The 13775-nt window shown below is 35.4% G+C and overlaps 1 protein-coding gene across 3 annotated transcripts in view; it reads left to right on the top strand.

The window, feature by feature from the left end:
* The window catches only part of AKAP6 (A-kinase anchoring protein 6), a 594007-nt gene that overhangs the window by 482747 nt on the left and 97485 nt on the right, over nt 1-13775 (top strand). The window lies entirely within an intron of this gene.

The raw sequence follows: 13775 nt of genomic DNA, 5'->3' as shown, positions 1-13775 counted from the left end.
GGAAAGAAGCCATAATGTTGTTTAGTCAAGGCATTTCCGCCATTTTATTTCCTTTGTTTACACAGGGTGAAATCAAAAGTAGTAGCACTTCTAATATGTATGCTTGCATGGCCTAAAGCAGTTTGCAAACACACACAACCAATTGTATTTAGATCTGATTTGCTGACATCAGCATCTCAGGAAATGCTCTGGCCAATTCAGTTAAATGAACGTTTAAGTTGCCTATGATGTCCATGGTGCTGTATCCTGTAAGAGGAGATATAGAGATAAATGAGAAGTAATGTTTTTGCTCTAGGGGAGCATATCATATTGTAAGGAGGACCACAGGTACACATCCCTAATATGAGTTAGAACCTGATGAATGCATAGGAAAGGTACAAAGTGTTACAAGAGATCCAAGGAGAAAAATATTCCTTTTACATGCAGGATGAGGAAACTTGGAAAGATACAGGGATGCAGTTGGACCTGAGTTTCCTATTTTCTGCAGGTAGAGAAGGATTGAAAGAGATGGAGATCAAATAATCATAGAACCATAGAAGGGACCCTAGAAGTCAACTAGTTGAATCCCTTGGCTAAAAAAATATGTATTTTTTTAAAATTATTAAGCATTTTTCCTCTTTCCACCATATAACCACTAAACAAGGAAGGAAAGAACATTGTTTTGCTTGACTATATGTATATTATACAAACTCCTACATTGGCCATGTATGAAAATGTAGGTCTTGTTCTTCATATTAATAAGTTGGGCAACATTTCAACCTTCTGATTTTACAGGTGAGGAAACTGAGGGCCAGAGAGATTCTGACTTGCCCCAAAGCACACACACAGGTACAAAGTTATAAAGTCAAGATTTTCCCCGAGTCCTCTGACTATAAACAAGGAACTGTTTCCATTGTGGGACAATATGAACAGAGGTACTTAGCTTTCTTCTAAAACCTGAAGGCCTTTAAAGAAGAAGAAAGGGAAAGTGTTTTCAGGGGCCAAGCAACCATCTCTACAGTTTCTAAGCACTTCACAACTCTTACTGGGCTCAGTTATTCATTCACAGTCCACTGGTTGACAGGTAGGCTGACCTGAGCTACCCAATTGTATGTCCAAAGGTGAAAGGGGGTGTCCTCCCCCTTACCCTGAGAATATACCAGTAACTGTACCCCCCCAGTTTCTAGCACATGGTAGGCATTTAATAAATGCTTGTTGTTTGATTATTTTCCATACTATTTTGGTCAGAATTTCCTATTGAATACATTAAATGGAACTGTCTTGCCAGGGTGGACTGATTGCACATTTCAAAAAGCAGTCTACGTGTTTCTAGGAAATGCTTTATTCCTTCCAATACTGAATCTTGCTTTTAGAAATATGTCTGACTATTTAAATCTCTGGTTTGCTTTAAGGATTATGCTAGATTGGCAATTAACAGAAAGGGTTGAAATGAGCTATCTTTTAACCTCTATTTTTTATTATAATGCTACTTTTATTTTGTATGGGCATGCATATATGCATACCTAGTTCTAAGCCTGTATACAGAGTACTGGAATTGTAGGCAAGAAGACCTAAATGCGAATCCTAATTTGGATACTTACTAGTTATATAACAACAGTCATGTGATTTAATGCTTCTAGGCCTAGGTTTTATTTCCTCTGAAATAGGAGTAATGTTATTATCAGTAGTAATGATACTAGTAGTTAGTGGTAGCAGCAACAATTAGCATTTCTATAATACTATACGGTTTGGAAAAAACACTTCATAACATAGATTTTATATATATATATATGTATACATACAAATATGTATAAAGTATAACAATGATAACATATTATGTTAACTCATCATTTCTTATTTAACTCTCACAAATACTTGATTCTCATGAGTATTCTCAACAACCCTGGAAGGTGGGTGCTATTTTGCTCATTTTATGAATGAGGAAAATGAGGCTAAGAGAGATAATGTCTACATCATAGGGATTCAGAGACATTCAAATGAATTAATATATGTAAAGTAGTCTGCAAACTTTAAAAAATTAGATAAGTAGGAGTAATAGTAAAACCTATTCACATTTTAAAACTAGAATCCTGTTGTCATCGTTATCTGAGTATGGCATATACTACTGAACTTTTATCAATGATAAAAAAAAAAATCCTAACCAGAGCTAGAGTTGTATACTGAAAAATGAACAAGGAGCAGATATTCATTCCATTGCAATGTATAGGATGCTTAATATGGTAAAATCACATGTTTAAGCAGGAGGGTCAACCAAAAAGGGAGCAAAATTAAAAGTCAGAGAGTAGGAGAAAGTGATAATGGGGGTGAGGAGTGGGTAAAAGAGAGATTTTAATTGCATAAACTATTCCCCTGGGCCAAGGTTAGTGATTCATGCCTGTAATCCTTGCTGCTGGAGAGGCCAAGGCTGGTGGATCTCTTGCCTTTTTGAGTTCTGAGCAGTGGTAGGCTCTGAATGTCTCTTTGTTGTTAGTGTAAAGTCCTGAACCAATATGGGGAGGCCAGGCCTCCTTGGGAGGGACCAGCCTGGTCAGAAAGAGAGTCAGTCAAAGCTTCTCTGCTGTTCAGGAGTGGAGTCGGGTCCCTGGCCATTGAACTTCAAGCCTGAAAGAGTTAGGGAGGACAAGTCTCAAAGAACAAGCACAGTCATAGCAACCTGTTCCTTGGGAGTAATGGAGGCCTTTGGGGATGCCTCCCTCAGACTCTTTCAAGTCATTAGAATGACAATGAATATTTGATTATTTCAGCCTGAAAACATGTTAAATGCTATATTTTTAAAAACTTTTTTTCCCCTAAAATATGGATTTTCTTACCTTATAACACTTTTTTTCTGCCTACATTCCTAATAGTTTCAGGGAGTAACTTAACTGAGATCTGACTTAACTAAGCCTCATCTCTCACTCCACAGTATTCAAAAGAAGAAAAAGATAGCTCAGTTCCATTGCTTCTTTGTGATAGACTGAAGGTCTCCTCACTGATGGCAGATACTTTGCTGGGAGAATGAATCGGTTTGACTGTTGAAGGCCTTGTGATTGGAAGTAGTTTGTATAACTCCAGTTCATATTTTCTGCTTCATATCCTGGATCGGTATTCCGCTGATTTGTTGAAGTCAACAAAACCTTCTGGGTTTTTCCTCTTGAACTGAAATCCCAATCTCTGGTGTAATTTTATATTAAGATCTAGACATAGTTGATTATACATTGGTTAGGCATCTGGCTATAATAATTCTTTCAAGAAATTTCTAGATTTGCCTTCTGAAACCCTAGCACTACAGAAATACAATAATATTTGTTTTACATAAACATAGTCAGAAGTTTAGATGTTTCAGAGCAATTAACATTTTAGTGCCTAGAGTGTTATTCATTAAATGTTCTATATATGAGAGATGATGCACAAGGAAAGTGATACTTTGGAAGAATGGACAGAGACACTTACCACCAGGTAGAATCCTGATTACACGTAATAAGGATGCATTGAGCAAAATGTTTTATTTCCTGATAGACCAAAAGAAGATACTACCAATAGAATATACCAAATAGCTCTAGTTTTCTAGGGGTAAAAAAATATTAAATGTGTAGTTAAATACTTTAGGGAAATAATTTTGTATTGTTAGATGCCTCAAAGTGATGATTTGTGTGGTTTTTTTAAAAAAAAGTTTTTATGGATGTCTTTTTTTTCCCATCACTTTAATTTACCCCACTATCTCTTCTCCCCTTCCCCAACCTGAGAGCTATCCTGTATAACAAATAGTATTCTTAAGACAAAGACAAAAAGAGATAAAAATCAGTATAACTGATTAATACATCAAAATAGTCTGAAAATATGTGCAATGAATAATACTCATGGACCTCCCATCTTCATAAAGTGATGGGGTAATGGTGTCTTCTCATAGCATTTCCCTCTAGCCATGCTTGCTCTTTGTAATTTTAAAAATTTCATTTTTTTATATTTTTCACGTGATTTTTCATGCACATTATTGTAATCACTGTGTATATTTTTTGCTTGATTATGCTTACTTCCATGAGCTATATCATTATTAACTCTATTTTCTAAAGCCAAGTCTTTAATGGAATCAAATCCTCTTTAAGTTGTTGTTTGGTTGTGTCTGACTCTTCACAATGCCGTTTAGGGTTTTCTTGGCAAAGAATTGGAGTGGTTTGCCATTTGCTTCTCCAGCTCACTTTACAGATGAGGAAAGTGAGGCAAACAGAGTTAAGTGATTTGTCCAGGGTCACATAGCTAGTAGTAAGTGCCTGAGGCCAGGTTTGAATTGAGGGAGATGAGTCTTCCTGACTCCAGGCCAGGTACTCTATCCATTGTGCCACTTAGATACCTGAATTATCTTTCCTCTTAGAGGCAGTTAGTGGCACAATGGGTAGAGACTTGGACCTGAAGTCAGGGAGACCTGAGGTAAAATATATCTATATATATATATATATTTCTACAATTGCGTGTGTACACACATACACACACACATATGACTATGTATATATACATATCTATCCAACAGCATATGCTTTCATTTTGATACTTTTGTTTAGAGATTAGCATTCAAGAAAAAAGGGCTTTGAATTTGTTTTTTTGGTTTTTTTCCCTTTAAGGGAGGGAGGAACGAATGGTAAGTGTAGGACTGTCCCCACATATACACAAAATCCAGACCAGGGAATGAGTAAGAGACAAAAATCAGTGGATGACAAATCATGGGGGTGGTGGGGGAGCAGAGAGAAGGAAGAACACAGGGACATGCAAATTAAACAGTCTTGGGAAGGAAAGAAAGGCAAAATTAAAAAGGGCCTGAACATACTTTGTCAACTAAATGTACTAAAACATATTGAGATTTTTATGAAGTTACTTTCTGGCAAAGCTCTGTGTGTGGAGCTGAAATTCCACTGGCTAAAAGGCACTACTTTTTTTAACTATGACCCTTCAGAAAGAAAGGAAAACTAATTACTTAATCATATGTTCCTTGTATTCCATAACCAAACTCATTACTCTAAAGGCTCAATTCAGGAGAAATGATCCATTACCAGCCAAAGAAGGCAGTGGAGCTGGCCTCGGCATACAGCCAAACTCTTTCAAGGGCAAGTTCAGACTTGCTGGGCAGGTTTTCTTTTGATATCCACCCAACTTGCATTTCATATACTGCTACTGCTTGCTGCCCATCAACTTCCCAAAAAAGCCCCCTTTTTTTCACACCCACAACACCAAAAAAGCTTATTTAGTGAGATTCTTGGTTATGGACCATGTTTTATTACAGTTTTTAAAAAATCATTTTGGCAACTAATCACAGTATCACCAAATTGATTGTTTAGGTATTTCCAAAAAGGTAAATATTAAAATGTTAACGACTGAAATCTAGAAATAGTCTTCCTTTCCCCACTGAGACTTCCCACTGAAGTTATATACAACCTGGTTAGCCCTTCATCACTGTACTTTTTTTTTTCTTTTTAATGCCTCATGAAACAAATGCCATGGTATCTAAGAAGTCATTTTATGAAGTTGGGAATTGAGTATAATAGCCATCCAGCTCTTGAAGTTATACAATATTATATTTGTTTGGTGTTTTACAGTTAATAAATTACCTTCACATCTATTTTCTCATTTAATTTTCACATCAATGAAGTAAGTTAGGTACGACAGATATTAGTGTCCTCAGTTTTTAAAGGTTATAAAATAGGTTTAGAAAGGGTAAGCAAGTCATCCAAAGTAATTTGTTAATAAATGGTTGAATTAGAGCTAGTACTCATATCTTCTGCCTCAGTTTATCATACTTTCCACATTTAACTCTTTAACATGAAAATAAAAGTTTATAATGGATAAATTTAGTTATATCATTCCTATTTCATAATAAAAAGGAAATCCCAGTTGGGGCAGCAGAATACAGACTAATTCATACTACTTTCGCTTAATCCCATATTCTAGATACTTGACTTCCAGTTTAAAGCATTTAATCAAGTCAATACATCAGTTTAACTTTATGTGAAAAAGCTTAATAGTGTTTTAAATTAACTGCGGAATAATAGACATTATCCAATGCTATAAATGCTCTAAAAAGAAAATCATTCACATGCATTTATAAAAATAAATGAACCAAACACAGTAAAAATATCCTGAAAAGGGGTCCTACAAAACCCTCAACAGGCTTTGCTGAAGTGAATTTTTAAAATGCAACAAAAGATTTAGGGAATTCTCTGAGTGATCTCAGATAGTAGTGCAAAATAAAAGCAATAATGATGTTTCTTGTGACCTTCAAATACTTTTTCACGTTGATTAAGGTGAGTGATGGGAGCTGGTATTTTGGAGCTTTGTAAGAGTGGGTAAATGAGGTAGTGATTCCTATGGGTGCCAGCAATTGTCCCTATACTCTGGAGCCATTATAATTTCTCTAATGATACTGTTGGCAAAACTGCAAACAAAGAATTAAAGTAATTCAATCTGTATATACCCAAATCATGCAAAATACTTTGCAAATCAACAGATGTCAGGTAAATTTAATCCTTTTTAAAAAAAATCTTAGTTAATAAAGAGAAGACTATAGTAATAACCAGTTGGTATATTTATCAAAAGAGTCCGAAATCCAAGTATTTCCTAACTTCTTTTTTCTTCATAAATGAAGAACTCACATATACTTGGGCCTAACTCTAATCACCATGCTTTTTAAGGGAGGAGGGAAACCACTAAAAACTGTCCAGTTAAGGTCAGAATCTAAAGAACGATTGAACTTTTTTTGATAGGGATATTAGATTTGCGGATTAGGGGAATGCCTTTGACAAAGCCTGAATGGATTCCAATAAGGCAGTTGAGAGTCTTTTACTATTCTTACTGACAAGATGTAAAGATATTCGTTTTTATGGTAAATATATTTATATATTTATTATTTCTAGGTTTTAGCATTATATTTAATATTAGCCTGGGCAAGCCACTTAACTCTGTTTCTTCATCTGTAAGATGAGCTGGAGAAGGAAATGGCAAACTACTGTACTATCTCTGCCAAGAAAACCCCAAATGGGGTCACAAAAGAGTTGGACGTGACTGAAAGGACTAAACAGCAGGAAAGTTTGTGATAATCTACCTTTCAAAAAGCTTTTAACTGTAATACATATATTTTATGTATACATATATATGCACATATTTGTATCACCAGGGCCTAGAACAGTAGCTGATACACAGTAGGTGTTTAATAAATGTTTATTGATTAAGTGAACTTCAAGCTGGTTGCCTGAAACAGACCAAAGAACGGTGATTAATACATCAATGTCAGCTTAGAAGAAGTTCAAGTAGAAAGTCCCAAGGATTTATTCTTAGCCCTCTTCTATTATTCCGGACTTGTAATTAGGCATAAAGGTTTATCAAATTTTCAGAAAACTCCGAGCTGATAGAGATAGTTATTGCACTGCATGACAGAATTTGGATCCAAAAACATTGCAAAAGTCAGGAGCAATGGATATAACAGTAGGAACAATCCCTAGCACATATAGGAATCACTACTTCATTTATCTACTCTCTAAAGCTCCAAAATATGATTAAATTTTCTAAGAATAATGTGATGTTCTACTCTAAGGTTTCAAACATTCAACTATGGAAGTTTGAAATAATGGAAAGTATCTGGGAGCTTTGCTCATTATGAGTCAATAGTGCAATGTTGGGGCAGCTACGTGGTGCAGTGGATAGAGCACCGGCCCTGGAGTCAGGAGTACCTGAGTTCAAATCCGGCCTCAGACACAAAAGCTGTGTGACCCTGGGCAAGTCACTTAACCCCAATTGCCTCACTAAAATAAAAAATAAATAAAAAAAATAGTGCAATGTTATATGGTGATTGCTTGAAGAAAAAAGGAATGATTATCCTAGAGAAAATGTTTTGGGGACACATTAGAGCTATCTTTAAAGACAAGGCTATAATGAAAGATTATCATTTCAAATAACTCAAAAGGTAATGTAAAGATAAACAGAAGGTATAAGTAGCCTGCAGTATATCCATCATACTAGTGACAACTTGATCATTTAAACTTGCATAAAAGACATTAGAGCTAGACCCTGATTAGTGGGAATAATTAATCCCTAAAGTGGTAACATTATTTGAATTGCATTGCATGTTTCCAATGGGCTATAACCAATGACCATATCTGACAATTATAACTTCAAATAGTGTGAATTTCACTACATGGGACCACTTTAGAGCTTCATTATTTGGATCAATTAGGACCCAGCTATACTAAAGACACATATGAAAGGAAAAGACAGTAGCCTGGTCATGTAGCAAGAATGAGAAACAGTCAATGGATGGTATATGCTATACACTACTTAGTACTTCTCAAGATATCCAACCAGTCAGAGGAAAGCTTCCAGTACATTGAACAAACCCTTTATGGAGGATTTATATAGAAAGATATGAACTCTTATTCTTGAGTATCTCTATCTGAATCAGTAGAGAGAAGACTGATGGAATCTTAGATATATTAAAGTGCCAAAACTATGTCTAAGAGACATTAGATTTCTTTTCCTTGGCTCCAGAAAGCAAATATAGGACAAATAGATGGAAGTGCCAGGAACACTGAGTTTGACTTGATTTATTTAAAAATACAAAGCTTCCTAACAATCAAGGATAACCAAAAACAGTCTGGATTGCTTTAAAAGGTACTTAGTTCTCCATCACTGAAGTTCTTTGAACAAAAGCTAAATGACTACTTGTAAGGGCTATTTTAGAGAATGTTCCTACTCAGGGATGGGTTGGCTCAGTTGGCCTTTAAGATCACTTCCAACTCTAAAATTTGATGATTTTTAGATACTCTATGCTTTTAGCCAAAATGAATTATTTACCTTCCCCCTAGATATGACTGCATTCTCAGCTCCTTCTTCTCCGTTGACTTTATTAAAGAGGTTTTATATGCCTTAAACAATCTTCCAACCACTGATTCCTAAATTCTAATACGTCCTTTAAAGGCCCACTCAAATGCAACCTCATCTGTAATACCTCCCTTGTTCTTCCTAGTCAGTAATTCCATTTACCACTTCATACTTCACATAAAACTTTACTTACTTGTTCCAGTCAGTAATTGCATTTACCATTTCATATTTCACACGGAACTTTCCTTCTTTCTCATATCCTTTCTATCTTTTATTTTGTACTATAATTATCTGTGTCTATTGGACTGTCTGCTCTATGAGAGCAGGGATGTGATATATCCAAACTTTGTCCTTCTTCTTTCTTCCATGACTGGCATAGTATTCTGCACATAATAGGTCCTGAATAAATATTTGTTGAATTAGATAAGATCTGTTCACAAAAGCCCTGCTGCTCCACTGTGAGGCAGAGGTGAACCTAATGGTTCTTGCAGGCTAAGCCAGCAGAGGAGAAGAATTAGAAAGTTGGAAAGGTTTTATATATACTCCCAATGCCAGTCTATGTCTGTCTGATCACAGCCTTAGTTAAGAATAGAGATTGTCTGTAGGTTGACATAATAACAATGCTTATGCACCTTTTATTTATTTGTTGGACATGAGGGAACATTGAAATAGATTAAAAAATATGAAATGGCCCTCAGTCTTGTGTAACCCTTCTCTATTCCATAATGGTAGTCACATAATGGTAGAAGAGTAGAAGGTAATGGAAATAATGTCTTTTTAGACTTTCAAAAGTTTAGACTTAATGACTGTTGGGACTTTAAAGGCAAGATCTTTATCTAATAGTCAATGAGTTTATATGCTACTGGAAGAAGTGAGTCACATCAGTATTGACAATCCTGCTATAAATGAAATCAGAAGACACAAAAATGTGTAGCCTAATGCATGGATGACCCATAGGTTCTTACCTGGGAAGCAAATAAAGGAAATGGAAGAATCAACCTTGTTTTGTGCCCAAAGGTAAGAAGACACATCATTGTATGGGGCATTTAGTCATTTCATCTTGCAGTACACATAAGTACGAGACATAAAATAATATAATTGTTAAGTTTTGCTACAAGACTTGTTGCTGTAAGGAAGACACCAAATTTAAGCCAAAACTTGGTCAGCCTACAAACACTCAATCTCCTTGGCACATAGGGCAGAAAAGTTCTGCCTGGTGGGTATAAGTAGGTGTAGTCTACAAAATGTTTCCAGCAATGATTTAGATTCAAAAAAGGCCATAAGATACATCATTAAAGGATTGTGGTACTGGTCAAGATTGTGGGCTAGTACTATAGGACAAGAAAACAGATAACCTGAATCGTGTTGCCATCCTGATCAAGGACATGGACAAGAACTGCCCAGGATGAGAAATCATGATGTACTTATAAAAGGAATACCCACATCAATAAGCTCAGGAAAGTAAAAAATAATGAAAAAGACAAAGTCTCTGTCCTTAAGGAGCCTATAATTTAGTAAAGGTGATTTGATATAGACAAACCAGAATATAATAAGAGCACTGGATAACTACAAATGTTACCATGAGTTCAAATAAGGAAGCAATCACTACTGGATGGGTTAATGAGGAAGAAATGGCTTCATAAGATTGTCAACAGTTCATCAGGGCCTTGAACTTACTCTTTTTTTTTGTTCCAACAGATAATGATTGAAACTTGGTGGTAAAGTGCAGGGGCTATTAGCTTTAAAAAGCATTTTGTGCCTTTTCACTTCCTAGTCATTGTTGTTTTTCAGTCATTTCAGTCATGTCTAAATCTTTGTGACCTTATTTGGGGTTTTCTTGGCAAAGATACTGGAGTAGTTTGCCTTTTCCTTCTCCAGCTCATTTTACAGATGAGGAAACTGAGGCAAACAGGATTAAGTACCTTGTCTAGGATCATACAGCTAGATTTGAACTAAAGTCTTCCTGACTCCAGGCCCCAGCACACTATCAACCTAGATGCTCCAGCTTCTTAGTAGAAGACCTTTCAATGGAAACCTCCCATCCCTTTCCTCTTCTCTGTACCCTTTAGCCCCAAGACTTCTTTTTGGATCAAATGGTTATTTTTATCACCTGCTTTTCATATAAATGTGAATATACACATACATTATATACATATATAGGCTAGAATTTATATAGCACCTACTGTGTGCCAGTCAAGCACTGTTCTAAAGCATTTTACAAATATGATCTCATTTGATTGTCAGAACAATCCTGGGAAGTGGGTGCTATTATTATTCCCATATAACAGTTGAGGAAAATGAGGCAAATAGATGTTAAGTGATTTGTCCAAGGTCGCACAGCCAAGTAAATGTCTGAGGCTAGATTTGAATTCAGATCTTTCTGACTCCAGGCCCAGAATTCTATACATTGAACCACTTGGCTGTCTAAACACAAACATACACACGTATATTTATACATATGAATATATTCCATATGCTATATTTCACTCAAACTATAGTATTCTTTTTGCTCATCTTCCTAGACTTCTGACTTGAAGGGAACATCAAAAATTTCCTTTTCTAATGTTCATGATGAAATTGAATTTTCTATACTTAATGGTTATAATTTCCTTATCATGCCATTCTTCATCTTATCATGAGGCCTTCCCCATATTGACACCATTCTACTTGGTAGCACCATCATGAGCTGGCCTCTTCCAGCTTCATGAGCTTTGGACAGAACTCTGTGTACTGAAGAAGGACCTTATTTGTAAAATAAGGAGATTAATAAAGGGTCTCTGAGATCCATTGCATCTCTAAAATTCTATTATTCCACAATATTCCTTTCTCTGTTGGTTAAATTTTTATAATATATGCCATCTAGTTCCTTTAATGTGAAGAAATCATAGAATCAGACTTAGAAGGAACCTCACAAAAATCCCATCCACCGCATACCTGACAAGTTACCTTTATTTTCATTACGTTTCTTCAGCATTGAAAATGATGCTTCAGCTATATAAGTGCAAATTGTGGATCATAGCTACATCTTTAAATCCAATTTTATTTTCATTTTTTTCTTTTTCCTTTTTGTCCCTATTTTTTTTCCAAACACCGATACCTTTCACAAATGAACAGAATAGCTGGGCTAAAATAAGAAAAAGAAAAGACCTTATTAGATGGTTTCCACAGAGTTAGGATTGAGGCACAGGCAACATGAACATATTTTTATGGGTTCATAAATCTACAGAAGCTTTGATGATGGAAGCATTTTAAAACTAGAAAGAAAGGAGCAAATAAAATGTTGAAGCGGTGATGACAAGCAGATGCTCATAGGTCTAAGAGAATGAAAGATAAGAAAATTCTGTGTTTAAATTAATGCCCAAATTGAGCAGATGGAGCCACATTTAAGGACTCAAATCTAACAATCCTAACCAGAGATCCTGAAATTCACAAACCTTGTTTCTTCCATTCTCCTCCTCTTAGGTTGCTTGAAGCTTAAAAAAAATCCTTTATAAATGAGAGATCTCTATGTGATAAATATTGAATATATATTAAAAATCCCAATAAAGTTGCTTTTTTGCATACCTACTGAAATTGTCATCTGGGAACACTAAAAGGGTAACTGAAAAAAAGGAGTAAAAATGGTTTCAGGGCTTCACACGCCAACATTTATCAGTTATTTGGCTCCTACACATAGCAAGTAAAATGATCAGATACTCTCCATTTTTACATTTGTTTAATCATTCAATATTTATTTAGGTACCTCTAAATGCATTACCTTCAAAGAGATAACAAAGAAAAAGGACATGATACCTACCTTCAAAGAGCAATTTACAATCTATGAAAAGACATGAACAGAAATAAAGATAATGCAAACTAGAATATGATAATATGCTTTCAAAGTGCTAAACGAAGTCAGATGAGGGAGTGATCATTTTGAACTGGGAGAAATGAAGGAATCCTTCAGCTGAGAAGGTGGCATTTTAGCTGTATCTTCAAAGTCAAGTCAACAGATAGATGGGGTTATTGGCAGGAACCATAGTCTAGGCATAGAGAATAAAAACATGAGCAAACATGCAGAGGTAAGAAATCACAGTTCACATCCTGAGAGACAAGCAGTAATAATGTTTTGCTGAAACATGGATCAAAAGTGTGATCAGACTAGAAAGGTAGTTTGGGGCCAGGATATAGGAAGCCTGGAATGTTGGACTATAGAAGAACTTAGAATGAAAGGTTTTGCACTATATGCTCTTGAAGGCCCCATCAAGTCATAATTTTTAGTTTATTTAGTAGGCAGCTGAGAAGTGTTGATCTTTTTTGAGCTGGGAAGGTGATCAGATCTGTGTATTTGAAAAATTAATGTGGCTCTAGCGTAATAATAATAATAATAATACCATAATATAATAGTAGTAATATAATATACCATAATAGAATAATACCATAAATAACAAATAAATAACATAATAATACCATAATGTAATGCTACCATAGTACTTTAAGATTCTCAAAGAATTTCACTTCGGTAAATAAAGCAATTAATATAATCCCATATATATATATATATATATATATATATACACACATATATACATATATATATGTGTGTGTGTGTGTGTGTGTGTGCGCATGTGTGTGTGTGTGTATGTAGATATATAGATATATAAACAGGCTAGAGATGAGGTGATTTTCCCATAGTCCCCAGCTAGTAACTACCTGAGTCAAGATTTGAACCCAGGTTTCATGGGCCCATCTCCAGTGCTCTTTTACTATATAATACTGATTTTACCTGATATGTACTATATAGGGTTAGGTGGTACACCAGGTCTAGAGTCAAGAAGACCTAAGTACAAATCCAGCCTCAGACATTTACTAGCTTTGTGATCCTGGGAAAGTCATTTAACCCTGTTTGCCTCATTTTCTTCATCTGTAAAATGAGCTGGAGAAGGAAATGGCAA

The sequence above is a fragment of the Dromiciops gliroides genome, chromosome 2, assembly GCF_019393635.1.
Source record: "Dromiciops gliroides isolate mDroGli1 chromosome 2, mDroGli1.pri, whole genome shotgun sequence".
Classification (NCBI taxonomy): domain Eukaryota; kingdom Metazoa; phylum Chordata; class Mammalia; order Microbiotheria; family Microbiotheriidae; genus Dromiciops; species Dromiciops gliroides.
The sequence above is the reverse complement of the archived record's forward strand: the minus strand, read 5'-3'. Positions and strand labels throughout refer to the sequence as shown.